Source organism: Nannospalax galili, unplaced genomic scaffold (assembly GCF_000622305.1).
Source record: "Nannospalax galili isolate Female #2095 unplaced genomic scaffold, S.galili_v1.0 scaffold235, whole genome shotgun sequence".
NCBI lineage: Eukaryota > Metazoa > Chordata > Mammalia > Rodentia > Spalacidae > Nannospalax > Nannospalax galili.
In genome coordinates this window covers 2161278-2176362 of record NW_008338118.1, presented here as the reverse complement: position 1 = coordinate 2176362, position 15085 = coordinate 2161278, and the positions used below count along the sequence as shown (strand labels likewise).

The following is a 15085-nucleotide window of genomic DNA, read 5'->3' as shown; positions in this document are numbered from 1 at the left end:
AAATTTAAATATTCAGTAGTGAAGCTTTTCCACTTGGTACAACATATAGATGAGATTATCAAATAGAGACAAATTTATTTTTAAAATTAAAGTTACTGAATTTTTTAGTGAACCAATGAGTTTTTATTATTAAGATTTTTTTCAGTTTCATACAATAGGTTTTTATCATATTCTCTCTTTTCCCAACTCCTCCCAGATCCATCCCCATCTCCCTTCCCACCTACCTTCCTGTTCTTCTCAATTTTTTCCTATGGAGTTCACTTTGTGCTGCTTTGGAGCAATGTCACCCTAACACTTAGGAGAAAATTGATTCTTTCTCTCATAGCAGTTATCATATGACAATAGCTCTTTGGTTAGGGGTGAATATTCCTTCCCTCCTCCATGTTTGAATTTTGTCTGGCTTGAACTTGAGCAGGTCTTGTTCATGCTGTTACAATTGTTGTGAGTTCATATGTACAACTGCTCTGCTGTCTGGAAAAATCTATTTCTTGTAGTCAGTCACCACCTTACAATCTTTATATGCCTTCTTTCTAAATGATCCCTGAGCCTTGGAGAAAGGGGTATGAAATTAACTCATTGGAAGTTAATCAGAGATGGAAACTACTGTTAAAAGAAAAGGAACATATTTAAACAGATTTAAAATTTTTCTGCTGTAATGCATGAGACACTTTCCAATCCTTCACCACTGAGAACAGAAAGAAGCCCCTTTACTAGCTTTCAGTGCAAGACCGTGGAATTTAAAACTAAATGATAAAAGAATTTTTCTAAGAGAGGAAGACTCAAAATGAAGCATAAAATCCTAACACAAAAATATACGTAAATATGTAGGGACAAGTTATGAAGCATGGACATTGGTTGAAAATTTGTGCATGGGGTTAGAGAGACAGAGTAAAGCTACCACTAACAGCTGAAGGAACTTTTCAGAGACTTTGTTGCAAACCTTAAGGAATGCTTAACTTGCCTTTATGTTCCACTGCAGTGAGTGCCTCTTAGAAGGAAATGTATTTTCAGAGAAACATAACAAAATCTAGATTCTCTTCAACTTGCCACTACCTTTCAGTATCTAATTAAAAATGCTTAGATACTTGAGGAAAGAGACAATCCTGGCACACACTCAAACACAAACAATTGAGAAGACATGACAATGGCAATCTGAGCTTCCCACTAGTGCACAGGAATGCTAGAGCAGATGTCACATTTTCAGGGTCTTAAAGGCTATTAGGAGCACAATGACTAGAATCTCAGTACAGAAATATAAAGAGAGAGAAAGAGAAAGACAGAATTATAATCCTGAAAATGCAGTTACTTATATGAAAAAGATAATCACTGTATAGGTGTAAGAGAAGACTGGAGGAGGTAATAAAATCAGTTGAGTTAAAGATGGAACTGGTGCAGTCTAAAGGACAGAGGGAAAGCTCTGAAGAATAATGAGCACAGCCTCAGAACAACTGGAGTGAGGGAACTAAAATGAGAGAAGATTTAGGACTGAAACACTGCTTTGAGAAGAAACTCCTAAAATTTCCCTCCAAAGGGAAAGTGATACCAGACGGAAACTCAGATTTACAGAATAATTAAGATTAAAAAAATGTTTTTAAAAGTTAATGTATCTGTATAGGAATGCATATGCATATATTCATGCTGCAGACTTGTGGGGTTTTTTTTTTAGCAATGAAAAGTGATGAATAGTTACTTGATATTAAAAGTAACTATTACAATGCAATGACTTACTGATTTATATTTGGTTCCTACCAGCTTTCTCACTATTATGAGTATATTAAGTCATGACCATCCATGTATACATTAAGACCAAACATGTTTCTCTCATTTGTGATCTAAGATAATTTCCAGTTTTTTTCAAATGAAAAGAAGTTAAATATTGTTCATCCTTTAATTTTATTTAAAGATCTAATCCCTTATTCAAATTACTGTATGATTTGCACTCTTAAAATAAAGGCATAAAATTATTTTTAGTTTTACAGTGCATGGATTAATTTCACAGTATGTCAACTATGCCACTGAGAAAAATGTTGATGTTTTATTTAGAAAAGATAGGATTTGTAGATCTTATGGTTTCAATAGCTTTCAAGTCAGGCATAAAATTAATGCATATGTCTATTAGAGTATGTTGTTATGCTTTATATAGTCTTTCACATTTCGCCTTTTACATCTTGAAAGAAAGGTTTCATTTGGAACAATACTTTTTCTTTTCTCTGAAATGAAAAGTTGTGCTTTTATTCCACAAGTGATTTAGCAGATATGCTCAAAGTATAACGTTAGCAGGTCAACTGTTAATTTCAATATTATTCCTTCTGACGCATTTTTCTGAAGCCACTGATGCAAGATGAGCCATATTCTTACATTTTGGATTGTCATACAATCTGTGTTAAACTGTTTATATTTCTATATTTCTCTTCATTCTCAATAACCTTTCATTTTAATTAGATCTTTACTTAACAGTTGGTCTTTGACACATTTGTAATTTAATTATCTTTCTCTCTTTCAGGGGTGCTCTGACCCTAAAATTTCAGGCAGTAAGGTGTTGTGGTAGACCCCATGCCATTTACCAACCCTCATGTATGATTTAATACTTTCCTTATAGGAATCAACACTTGGTCATACAAAGTGTGGAAGTGTTTAATAAACTGTAAGTGGCTGATGAAGTTTTGCTATATATGGCTGGACTTACTAATTTCAAGTACTTTCAGGCACTGCCTATATTTTGGAATTTTAAAAAATTAATTGATTTTTTTGTGTGTATTTCACACAGAACAGCCTACAATCATCTTTACACCCCTGTCCCCACTGACACCCTCTGATAGTGCCCTCCCCACTGGAGCCCATATACTCGGTCATCCATCTTAAGGCCCACTGGGTGGTCAGTGTTCCCAACCATTCTGCAGTGTGTCTGTCCACTAAATCTTGTCAGCCTACCTAGAGTCCCTTGTTTTAAGAAAATCAGCTCTTCATCTAGCAGCTATCAGTTGCCAACATTCCTTAAGATTTTTTAAGGATAAGTTCTAGCGTCCTTCCAGTTCTACTCTCTCTTCTCCCCTCCACTCACCACTTAACGAATTGCTTCAAGGCCACAGAATTCCGATGTTGTACTTCTTCAATGATCTTATTGTCGGCATTGTCATTTCAAAGCATGATCACTATGCACGATTATGTAGTTTGTGAGCCACAAAGACGTCCCTGAGCAGTGAGTAAATGTTCATCTTCAGCTCAGACTCACTAAATATGAAAAGGAATTCACTCTTGCTAAATTCCTTGGTCTAGAGGGTGAACCTTTCTTTAAGTCTTGCCAGAGTCCTGTATAGCTTAGCTTTGACTTTATCAAGAGATGCATATTGGACTTTGGTATAGTGAAATTAATTATAAATTCTGAATAATATGAAATATGTGGGAGTATATTAATGGGGACATAAACAAGAGAATATCATACACTTTGGAATGACAGAACTGTATACTGGAGCTTATCTCTAAAATGTAGAACACAAGAAGTAATATGGGCTTTATCATATTACCTACATAGAGAAACTTGAAACCATGTATTATTGGTGGGGCAGGTCTCTGGAATGAGTTGAAATTTAGTGTGTAGGAAAATACTGATTTGGTTTTTCAGAACTCCTGTTGAGCTGACTTAGCTTTCACTTACATGTTTGACTAATTGTGTCTTTGAATTACAGGGAACAAATAAAGACTTTAAAAATAAGATCACATTATTAAAATATATAGTGCTTACTAAAAAGAAACAGGCTTTGCAATTAAAAGAAGAACAGTGCACACAGTTGCAATGATTTCACCCAAGTTTACTCTGAACCTGACACATTTAGAATTCTGTCCTTAGTACAGTAGCTCAAAATCTTCGCTGTCAATTTCTCCCAAACTCATTAGGACACATTTGTCTTTGTCAGTGACATGCTGTCCAAAGCTAGTTCATGCTGGCTGCTTGATCACTCAGCCAGTTTCAATAAAGCCCATTTGGGGAGAGAGAGGGAGAGAGAGAGAGAGAGAGAGAGAGAGAGAGAGAGAGAGAGAGAGAGAGAGAGAGAGAGAGAGAACTTACACTTTAGGATATATTTCAGAGAATTGTACAATTTTTTCTTTAGGAAGCTCTGTTCATAAAGCAAAGTAAAGATTAAGCACTGTCTAAGGAAATTGAGTACAGCATCATAAAAATATTCTGTCCCTTAAGACCGCAACTCTAAGTATTAAATGAGTCCAAACGAACTTAGTAGAGCGAGTCTGACCTCCTTGGCTGAAAGACAGCACGTCTGCTGGGTTGTCTCTTTCTTCTCAGTTTAGAAATGCTTTAGAACCATATGTTGTGATAAAAATACAACGTATATGCCGCTCTGATTATTTAATTCAAGGGTAGATACTTGTCTCACTCTAAGAATAGATGATGGTTAGGGTGCATATACATAAAGCCATGCTCCATAAATATAATTTCCTTCCATCAAGTTTTTCAAAAATTGAATGTAAATGACTGCTAAACTGAAACTATGTGGCTGTACTTTTTCACTAGAGGATTTTAATGGCTGTTTATTAAAGGTTGAAAAGCACATGTGTAATATCGATGGAATAAATTATTGAAAAAGTTCAGACAGAAGGCTATGCAAATGATCAGAATTCATTTGAAACATTTGTTTTTGGTTTTACAAACAGCGTCTCACATAGAACACTCTGCCATTGAGCTCAGGATGTAGCTGAAGGATAACCTTGAACTCCTGATCCTCCTGCTTCTATGTTCCTGTGCTGGGATTAGAAGTATGTGCCAAATCCCTGGTTTTCTGCAGTCTTGGAGACTGAACCCAGGCCTTTGTGCATGCTAAGCAAGTACTCCACCAGATGAGCTACATCACTAACTCCTAAAACATTTTTCCCTGTGCTCTAAAATTGAAGAAAATAAAGCTTCTAATTTTTGTGCTATGGATAATTATCACCAATGTTCTAGTCTTTAATGTTTTGTTGAGGGAAAATAATCCATTGCCCCTGACTCTGAAGACCCTATAATGAAGTGAGGAGTTGTATTAAATGTGTGATGAACTCGAGATGAGGACTAAATCATGTAAGTAAATGATACGAATGCATGAAGGATAAGGATATTGACTTTAACCTGGAAAATCACCTCAAAAACATATTGGGACAGAGTATTTAGGAGTCTACAAGGTAAGCTGAGTGAAGCAATTCAGTCTAGCACATGAGGGATCTGAAAGGAATGAGAAGGGGTTGTGTGTTTTTTGGATTTTACGGGGGGGGGGCTGTGTGTTTTAAGTACTGGTGAGGATGACTGACAGAGGGACCATAAGAGGAAAGAGAAAGATCCAGAGCAATTAGAGGGGAAGGTAAGCAGGGGCCAGGTGTGCTGCACTAGGGTGATAGAGCTTAACTGTTCAGAAGATGATCTCTGATCAGACTTAGACAGCAGAGTGTCCAGACCATGGTGAAGTTAACAGCTGAGGCATCATGGAGAGTCAGTAATGGCAAGAAGGAAGTCTGAAGTGGGAGTAGAGACCTTACTTGGTGGGAGGTATTTCAGAACTCCTGAGGAAGGGCAATGAAAGTAGCATCAGTACCAGGAAGAGGCATGAGAGTAGAACAGAACAAATTATGGAAAGATTTTGGAATTGATTTATCAGTACCACTTCATAAGTAAAGGGAAGGGTCATCAAGAAGGAAAGTTCACTGGGAGTTACAACATCCCATTGTTCAAGTTTTTATATGAAATGACTGTAATAATGTTTTAAGAGTGATGGTTATGTTAAGGTTGATTTTCTGTATATATTTCTTTAAGGTAATACCAGTAAATGATGTCCAATATTTCTTGACATTTAATTTATTTTTATATTTGTTTCATGTGTGTGCGTGTATGTCCTGGATGATTGTGCAAGTCAGAGGACAACTTTTGGGAATTACTTCTGCCCTTCCACTTTGTAAGTTTCACGAATTCAGGTCACTGAGCCATCGCATTAGATACTATTTCTTAACATTTAAACAAAAGTTTAATTTTGTGAAAACCATCACCATTACTCTTGTTCTTTTTCTGCATGCATCTTGAATGCCTGCATGACTCTGTTTCTGACATACTATCAGCACTATATTAGAAAAGCCAGGGTAACCTTAGTATGCCTTCAAGTATGCTATCTACCAATAGGAAATGTGTATAATAGAACCCATCACAAAGAGCCAGTGTGAGGTTTACAGTAGATGAAACACCACATGAAGTTGTTAGATTCTTCTTCTTTAGGAAATACATAAAATTAAATTTTGATATTTTGAATGTACTTTTTAGCAAGCATAAAGGATACTCTTTAGATCACTGTTTTCTTCGCATTCAATAGAATAATAGGTTCATTGACTAAAACTTACTTTAACACATTTGTTTTTAGAATCTAAATTACAAATATGATGCATGGGGAAATTCTTAAAACACAATCTTCACCAATTATAAGCTTTCCAATTGTTCTAGCATTTGCTATATTTGAAAAGTTAATAATCTGGTAGTTGAAAGATAACAGTCAAATTATACATTTAAGAATCTAGGGGCCAGCAAGATGGCTCAGCAGGTAAAGGTACTTGCCACACAAGTCTGGTGACCTGAGTTCCATCCTTACAGTGAAGGAGAGAACCAACACCCCCAAGTTGTCTCCTGACTTCCACACACTACTGCACAGAACACGTACACATACACATAATAAAACTTTTGAGAAGACCCTAGTCTTTTCTCTACACAAAGACATTTTACTTCTTCTTTCAGATTCATATGAAATTCTGCTTTTCATTTTCAAAGTCATTAAATGTTAATATTTTCAAACATTATGTTTGTTAAATATATAATGTATTCTCCCAAAGACTCAAAATAACATATTTTGCTATGTAAATTTGCTTATATTTCTTTGTTATTTTATTTTGTCATGCAATGTGACTTGAAGAAAATATGCTTGTCTTTTCACTTTGTTTACTTCTGAACGTATGAATTAGTCAGAAAAACAGGAGTGGTATTTGCCTTAGCTTGCTGACCAGACTAGGGAGTGGAGGCATAAAAGTATTTGTTATTTGAGGTTACAGATTCAAAAAACTTTGCAATAAAATGTGGCCTAAACAATTGGCTTCTAGGTCAATGTTTTTTTTTCCTTTGCAATGTGTTTCTCTTAATTCATTTGTTTTATTGTGTGTTTATATAATAGTCATAGACAGACAATGTCTCTTAGATTTTCTTTAACATCTGAATAGCTACAAAATATTATAAAATGTCACTTCCAAAATTTATTGCCTCGATTTGGGAACAGTTAGGCAGACCTTTAAAATTAATGTAATACCATTTAGCAACAACAGAGAATACTACATTTCCTTAAGAAGTATTGTTCATGAAAACATTTACCTACAACCATTTTTAAAATTTAAGGAGTTTTTATTTTTCCTATTTTAATGTGATGATTTGCCCAAGACAAAATTATCGGACCAAAAAGGTTTAGTTTAGTGCATCACGTATTTCTGAATACTTCCAAAGTCATTGTTAATTACCACCCTCTCCACCCAGCTACACCTATGACTTTCATTACTTTGACACATTTTAGGTGAACAGAAAATATATCAACAACCTCACCATTAGACTAGACTTCCATGGAGAAATAAGTGGTGACTTTCACCCCGCAGTTATTTAACGAAGCTGCAGAAATGGGCCTGGCGTGAGCCCTTGTCTGCCCTCTCATTATTTATTACCCACCTAATTAGTGACTAATTAACTCATGCATCTTAAAAATGTAAGGCACAGTGTTTATATTTTTTGAAGCAAGAAAGTGCTTTCTCATTCTTCCAGATAGTATGTTTAGCCAAAAAAGAAATGTTTAAGAAAGGGGTTCTTGAGTTTACTGAACATGAAAAAGCAATACAATGTTCATGCATCATTGTTGAAATTCCTTTTCTTTTAATATTGACCAAAAATAATTTTAGGAACGTTTAGAAGGCTTAATCTACCCAATATCAAGAGGAAAATCATTTCATTTTTTATTGCAAAGTTTAAATGTATATGTCAGTCTTTAATGTGAGTATATCGCAAGAGTAGTAATTTATTTCTGCATTTGTTTCTTTTAAATATTTGGATTTTATAAATCTAGGGACAACTTTATCAAATTTTGTTTTTTATTCTCCTAATTGTGTCTGTGATCCAATTATCCTGTTAACTAAAAGTGCCTTTAGGATCTATCCCCCAATTTCATGATAGGGTTTACACGCTAAACAAAGCCTCCAAATTACAAGTAAGGATATTTTGGAAGAATTGTCTTCACAGATGATTACATAAGTAAACACAGGTGCAAAGAGTCTTGACCGTAGTCTGGGTCTTAGAAAGCAAATTTTTGAAAGAGGTAAGTTTTTGTTTTTGTTTTGTTTTGTTTTGTTTTTTATATGATATCTCATTTCCTTTCTCTGAATTTGTTTACTTATTTTAACTTTTAAAATGGTATTTTAGATATTCTTTGAAAATGTCATGTGTCTATATATCTTTTGTTGATTATTTATTGAAGTTTTATGAATTTCACTGTGTGTGTGTGTGTATAAGACCTGTAGAGTCCACTGGAGCCTGGTTGACCTACCAAGAGTTACACACTTAAAAAAGTCAGAAGTCATCAGTTGCCAATAGTTACTCAAGTAGGGTTGGGTTGCTGTTTCTTACTCACTTCCCTAGATTTATGCTAGGAATTTATCTAGATTGAGCTTACACAGTATTTGTGCATGCTGTCACTATTGTTGTGAGTTCATATAGTAATTTCCCAGCTATCTGGAAAACCCTGTTTCCTTGTGGTCATCCACCGCTTCTGGCTCTTACAGTCTCTCTGCTCCCACTTCTGCCATGATCCCTGAGCCTTGGAGGCAGAAGTTTGATATAAGTGACCAATTAAGAGATAATCACCCTATAGTCTCTTATTTGCTACATGTTGACCAATTGTGGGTTTCTGTATTAATCACCATCTACTGCATAAGGTAGCTTCTCTAATAAAAATTGAGAGATGTGTTAATCTATGCGCATGACAATAAGTCATTAGGAGTCATTTTAATACTATATCTATTTAGTAGAATAATAGTATCAGGTACTCCCTTCTGGCCTGTGGCCTGTCTAGCTATGTTTCTAGGCCTGAAATCAATGTCAGTTATGGGCTCCATCTATGAAATGGACCTTAAATCCAATTAGAAAATGATTTTTTCTCCCATAATATTTACACCACTATGGTACCAGAGGTCATATCTCGCCAGGCCAGTTGTTGTTGAAGCATGTGGGATTCTCAGATGGGTAAGGCTAATGTTTATTTATTTTTTTTCTTCTGGCAGCAGGCATTATAGTTTCAGCACTATGAAAGCCTGCCAATAGAGATAAAGCTTTGAGGTCATTACCAGGTCATTATTTTCATTTCCCCCCCAAGGTCCATTATGTAGTATTTTCAGCAATAGGGTCTTATCAAGAGCAGGAGCATTGGCCATGGATTTTTTGACCAGGTTTACAATACCAAGCATGAATTCCTTCCAGTGGAACAGGCCTCAGATCTAACCAGAAGGTTTTTGGTTACCCCCGTAATAATAACGCTACTATTTCACCAGTGTATATCTTGTCTGACAGGTCAATATTGTAACATTCTGGGCCCAATGTTGGTAAAATCATCAATGGTCTTACCTCCCTCAGAGGTAATATCTTTTTTCCTTCATAAGCTTACATAGCATCGTCTACAACTTTGAAAGCCAGCCAGTCAGGTGAGAGTAGCCTAGTCAGTTCCAGATTAATATCTCTATGTCCTGTAACCAAAAGCATATGGCATCTTCAGGAATAAGCTCTTACTATCTTATTATGGTTGGCACTAGCTTGTGTTATTTTGGGTGCCTGAAGGAATTTCATAACTGATAACTCATAGGAAGGCAACCTTTGCCTAATACTGAGATTTTCATTCAATAGCTGTTTCTATTGGAATATTAATTTACATCATGAGACTTTGTTTGTTCTGCTTTCTCTGATATTTGGTTTCCATATAGATTAATCGGTGTAGTAGACACTTTTCACTTGTCCTAAGTTTACTTCGTGTATTCAAAATAAAAATGAAAATTTCTTTGGTACAATGTTATTAGTCAACATATTCATCAGCCTTCAAAATCTAGTAGTTAATGCACCTGGCCAGTGCTAGTGCACATAGGCTAATAGTTATGGATAAATACTTTCTCTAACTACACAGAGATATACTTATGGAGTATAATTTATCAACTATATTGTTCACAGAAATATTAGAAGACAGATTTCAGAACAACTAACATTAATTTACAAGTTTAAGTCACTGTCTGTTGGATGTAAGTAAGTAGGTCAAATAGATTTTTAGTGGAAAATATCTTTCCGGAATCTTATGTCAGACTAGATAAGAAGTTGTTATTATTGCCCACTATCTTTGAGAATGCTCTGACACTTAAGTGAAGATTTTCATTGCTTACTCTGAATGTATTTATGGGATCAAAGCATAATAAGTCTTCCACATAATGGTAAAAAGATATATGGGGCTAAAGCACACTGATTCATTTTATGTTTACTCAAAAATCCATTTTTTTGGTATTATGGAATAATCTTGGGGTCATAGCAAAGGAACTCAGGCCTGAGTTTGAAAGATGTAGTTTGGTTTAGATTTCACCTCCATTGTTGGTTATGCCATCATCAGAAATGTAGGACAATAGCATTCATTCACTGTTTTCTATGTGCCATGCAGGGAGAATGGAGACAGCACTCCACTGTCTGCTTACCTTTCTCACATCTATTGAAATGGACAGACAAGCAGAGAAATACTTATTATGTGATGCAAGGTTTGGGGCCCCAAAGGAGAGTCAGTCTATGTTTGAAAGTATGTAAATATCAGTGAGAGAGAAAGAGAGGAGAGAGGAGAGAGGAGAGAGAGAGAGAGACAGAGAGACAGAGAGAGAGAGACTTTTCTGCTAGAAAACTGAAACCAGATTAGCTTTCCTTCCCTTTTCTGAAATAGAGGGGATAAAAGGCTGTGTGCTTCATTTGAATAGGGGGATTAAGTGCAATCACACAGATGGAAAAAAAGTTTAATGTGAACTCTCAGTTCAGGAGGTACTTTCCCCAAGTCCCCAGATCAGACTTCAGAAAAGAAGAATTCAGTCCAGTGGAAAAGTCCTGTGTTGAAAGATGGAGTAAAGTGACACCTCTGTGAAAAGATTTATCCAAATATAGTCGAAGCTAGCAGTTAATCTGAGAAGAGAGGTTGTCGGAGTCACCAGTACCAGATGACAAGAATCTAGCCTATAAAAGAGAAAGTGTTGGGACTGAGATAGGCAAGAACAGTGGGGTCAGAGACCTACAAGGCACCAGCCAGTTATCAAGGGAGCAGCCAGGTTATCAGACTCAAACACGTTTAACACTGTCTGAAAGGTGAAGGCCACTTGCTGGAATTGGGACTCACTTAACTGGCTAGCAAACACTGGACACCTGTTGTATCCTTGATGCTTTATTCAAATCTCCTTCATTCTTCCTCTTTAAATCTGTGACTAGTCTAGACATTAAGTTTGTTCAAGTTGGGAAGAGGAGCTCAAGAAACCCAAAAACTGGGAGAAATAGTTGACAAATCTGGGACTTAGAGCATATATTAATGTGAATTCTAAGTATCACTGAAAGTATGTAGGTGTTAATTACTTCTAGCTTATGTAAAAAATTATTATAGGTTGGAAAAATTATAAACAAAAAATTATCTCTCACCATTCTGGTGGATTGGAAGTCAGAGATCAAGCTGTAAAAATACCTGCATGATTTAATTCAAATGAATAAATCTGACACTAACTTTTATAGCAGAAGTAATTGGCTGAAATTTTAATAGTCATTTCTTTAGCCCACTAAAAATTTCACAGACATAATTATTTACACAATACATTTAAGCATTTAGATTAAAATAAAATGGAGAGTAATAAAAGCAAATTAATTCAGGATACAGAACTTCATAGCTTGGAGAAGTCAAATTGAAAATACTTGATAAAGCAAATCTCTGTAGATTAGAATAATGGAGTCAAATCAGTCTCTGTGTGGGTAGAATGAAAGTTTAAGACATTTAGCGTATAGTCCCTTAAAATTTAGGAATAATTTAAATAATAAAAACAATCTTATCCATGACCTGTTAGGGTCTAAAAAGTTGCTAAAATTATCTGAGTTTTAGTTAATTTGAAAAGGAACCAATCTTAACATGTTCTGAATTTAGTCTGCTAAAGATAACAATTTCCTTCTTTAATAGAGTTGACTAAAGGTTATTGGAAATATTGATTTTTCTCTTTTCTGGTAATAAACAGAAATGTTAAAATGTCTATTGTCTATAATATATCAGTTCCTATTATGATGATTTAAATTATATCTCTATAAACAAATGAATGCTAAAGTTCAGACTTGAAATTCCTCAGAGGCTTACCTTATTTTGAAGGTTACTGTAGGAAGTATCACATTAAAATGAGTCATTAGATTGTATCCTAATCTACTATGATTGCAATCCATGGGAGGATGAATTAGACTTGCCCCAGAGGCATGATGACAGGAAGAAAAGAGAATAGCTCCTGCACACCCAGAAGTATCTGAGGCTATGAGAACTTAGGAGAGGATTAGGGACCAGCTTCTCCATCCTGGAAAGCAATTACCCCTGTTAACACCTTGAGTTTGGAATTCCAGTCCTTAGAACTGAGACAAAAGCCTGGTGTTTTCAAAGCTACTGGGTTGTGATAGTGTATGATTGAAATCCATGAAGACAGTGACACACTTTGAATTTTCTTTCTGTTATAGCTACCTAATGGAAATCACCAGAAGACACCTGTTATCTTCTCTAGATTCCTGATCCCTTGATTTCTCCATCTCTCCATCTCTCACTTCCTCCTTCCATCACCCTTGGCTTTCCTTTTCCCACACATGTTTAAGGGCTTCCTGTCTCATAAAAGCTCAAGGGCTTGTGTTATTTCTTACTAACTCTTTACTTATCCAGCAATTCTTTACTTAAACTCTTGTGGTAGTATCTGGTCTACATGTGACATTTTTCTTAGAAGAAACTTGACTGATAGAGAAGCACATCAACCTTGCTACCTGTCAACAATCCTTTCACTAAACTCTTTTGATAGTATCTGTTTTGCATATGACCTTTTGCTTGGAATAGAAATAGAAAACACTTTTAATAACAGAAACAACTTTTAAAGATAAATTACTATCCTATATTTTGTGTTCCTACTGGATCTTGTACTGATAAGACTTAAAATTTGTTTGCCTGAGTAAGACTTTGTATATTAGAAAAATTCCTTGAAATTACTACTCTCTACTATAAAACCAGAATCTTAGGCAGAAATACTATAAGTCCTTGATAAAGTCATATAGAATGTACCTAGATTGGTTCATTTGATTTAAAACCAAAGTAAAGTATCATATAATAATGTCAACGTTAATAGGAGAAGAAACTAAAATTGTAATAAGGCCATTGAAAGAAAACATGAGTGAAGCAATAATATTACTGCATAAAAATAATGATAATCTATATACTTGCACAACGTGAATGACAACTATTAATTGGTCACCTCTAACATAATGAAAGATCAATTTTATATGTCACAGTATCTACAAATTAAGTGCAAATTTATAAATTAATTACTATGAAAATAAAGATATTTCAAATACCAAGAAAGGGCCCTGTGTGGTGGTGCATGCCTTTTGTCCCAGCACTCAGGATGCAGAAGCAGTTACCTGTCAGATCAAGACAAGAGAGGTCTATATAACAGTCCAAGGCCATTTGGGGCTACAGGGAGACCATGTTTCAAAACCAAACCATATACAAATATTATTCTCCAATAAAGCCTCATGAAGAAGCCCACATGTCATCTAATGAATAATGTGCTCCTACAGGTAAAATTGAGTTTGTTTGTGTTTTTGTACCACACCCTGATATGTCAGTGCTGTACTATTCAATGAAAACTATTTCAATGGAAGCAGTACAGATAAGATACCCTGATAGAATAAACTGCCTATAATTTTTATATTTTGATTAATAACCATAATATATGCATTCAAAAATGTTATGTAAATATTATTTTCTTTTAACATTTTTGGATCTTCGTTTGTGGCAATTTTTCATGTAAGTACTAAGATCAAATAAATTGGAACATGTTTTTATAGAAAGTGTAGCTAGTTATTAGGTAATAACTGCTTATAAATATTTATAAACACCTGGTTACATTTTTATGTGTTTGACAAATATAATGAGTCAAAATGTTAAAAATATTAGTATATTTTAAAACAAATGCATAGAAGTTGGTAAAAGTTTGAAGATATTATTTTCCTTTTGATATTATCTAGATATTCCAAAACATGTTTCGAACGATGTAGTTTTTATCTTCATATCAGATATTTGAAATACATTACTGAATAATTATTGAACAGTTAAAAATTTATTTGATGAAATTTCTTGTTCTGTATATATTTATTGTTATTGTCCCAGAGAGAAAAACATACCAGTTTAAAGCACACATAATTCTCACTGTTTATGTTTCAGAGAAAAGTACATGCTATTCTGTTTCAATTGACTTCAAATTCAGTATTACTAATGCCAGCATTTGAAAGAAACAATGACTATGGTTAGTTTTTGAAGCTAATACTAATAAATTATCAGCAGCCATTTGATTTGTGTGTGTATGTGTAGGTGTGTTAAATTTGCACCATACCCACTGCTCATCAAAGCAGGAAATCAATGAAATTCAGTATCTGTCAACTTTCTTACATCTCACGGAACGTCCTGAATGTCTCATTGAAATGTCCTTTAGTCTTTTCAACATCGTGAGCAGTTGGGAAATTTCCCATCAGGAGGAGGGATTTGGCTTCTGTTTCTTCAGTATTAAGCAGTAAATTTCTTAAAATAGAGCTACTTATGATTCCTGTCTTTCACATGCCTATAATTCATGGTACCACAACTGAATTTTGTCATTTCCTTATTCTACAACACAATGTATTAGGGTTAATATAATTTATATTCCTGGTGGAAATGGTAAATATATATGTATGTATGTAATATTCCCTGTAAAATTT

At 34.8% G+C, this 15085-nt stretch overlaps 1 protein-coding gene across 1 annotated transcript in view; it reads left to right on the top strand.

Moving 5' to 3' along the window:
- Positions 1-15085, top strand: part of Hcn1 (hyperpolarization activated cyclic nucleotide gated potassium channel 1) — a 420581-nt gene that overhangs the window by 158692 nt on the left and 246804 nt on the right. The window lies entirely within an intron of this gene.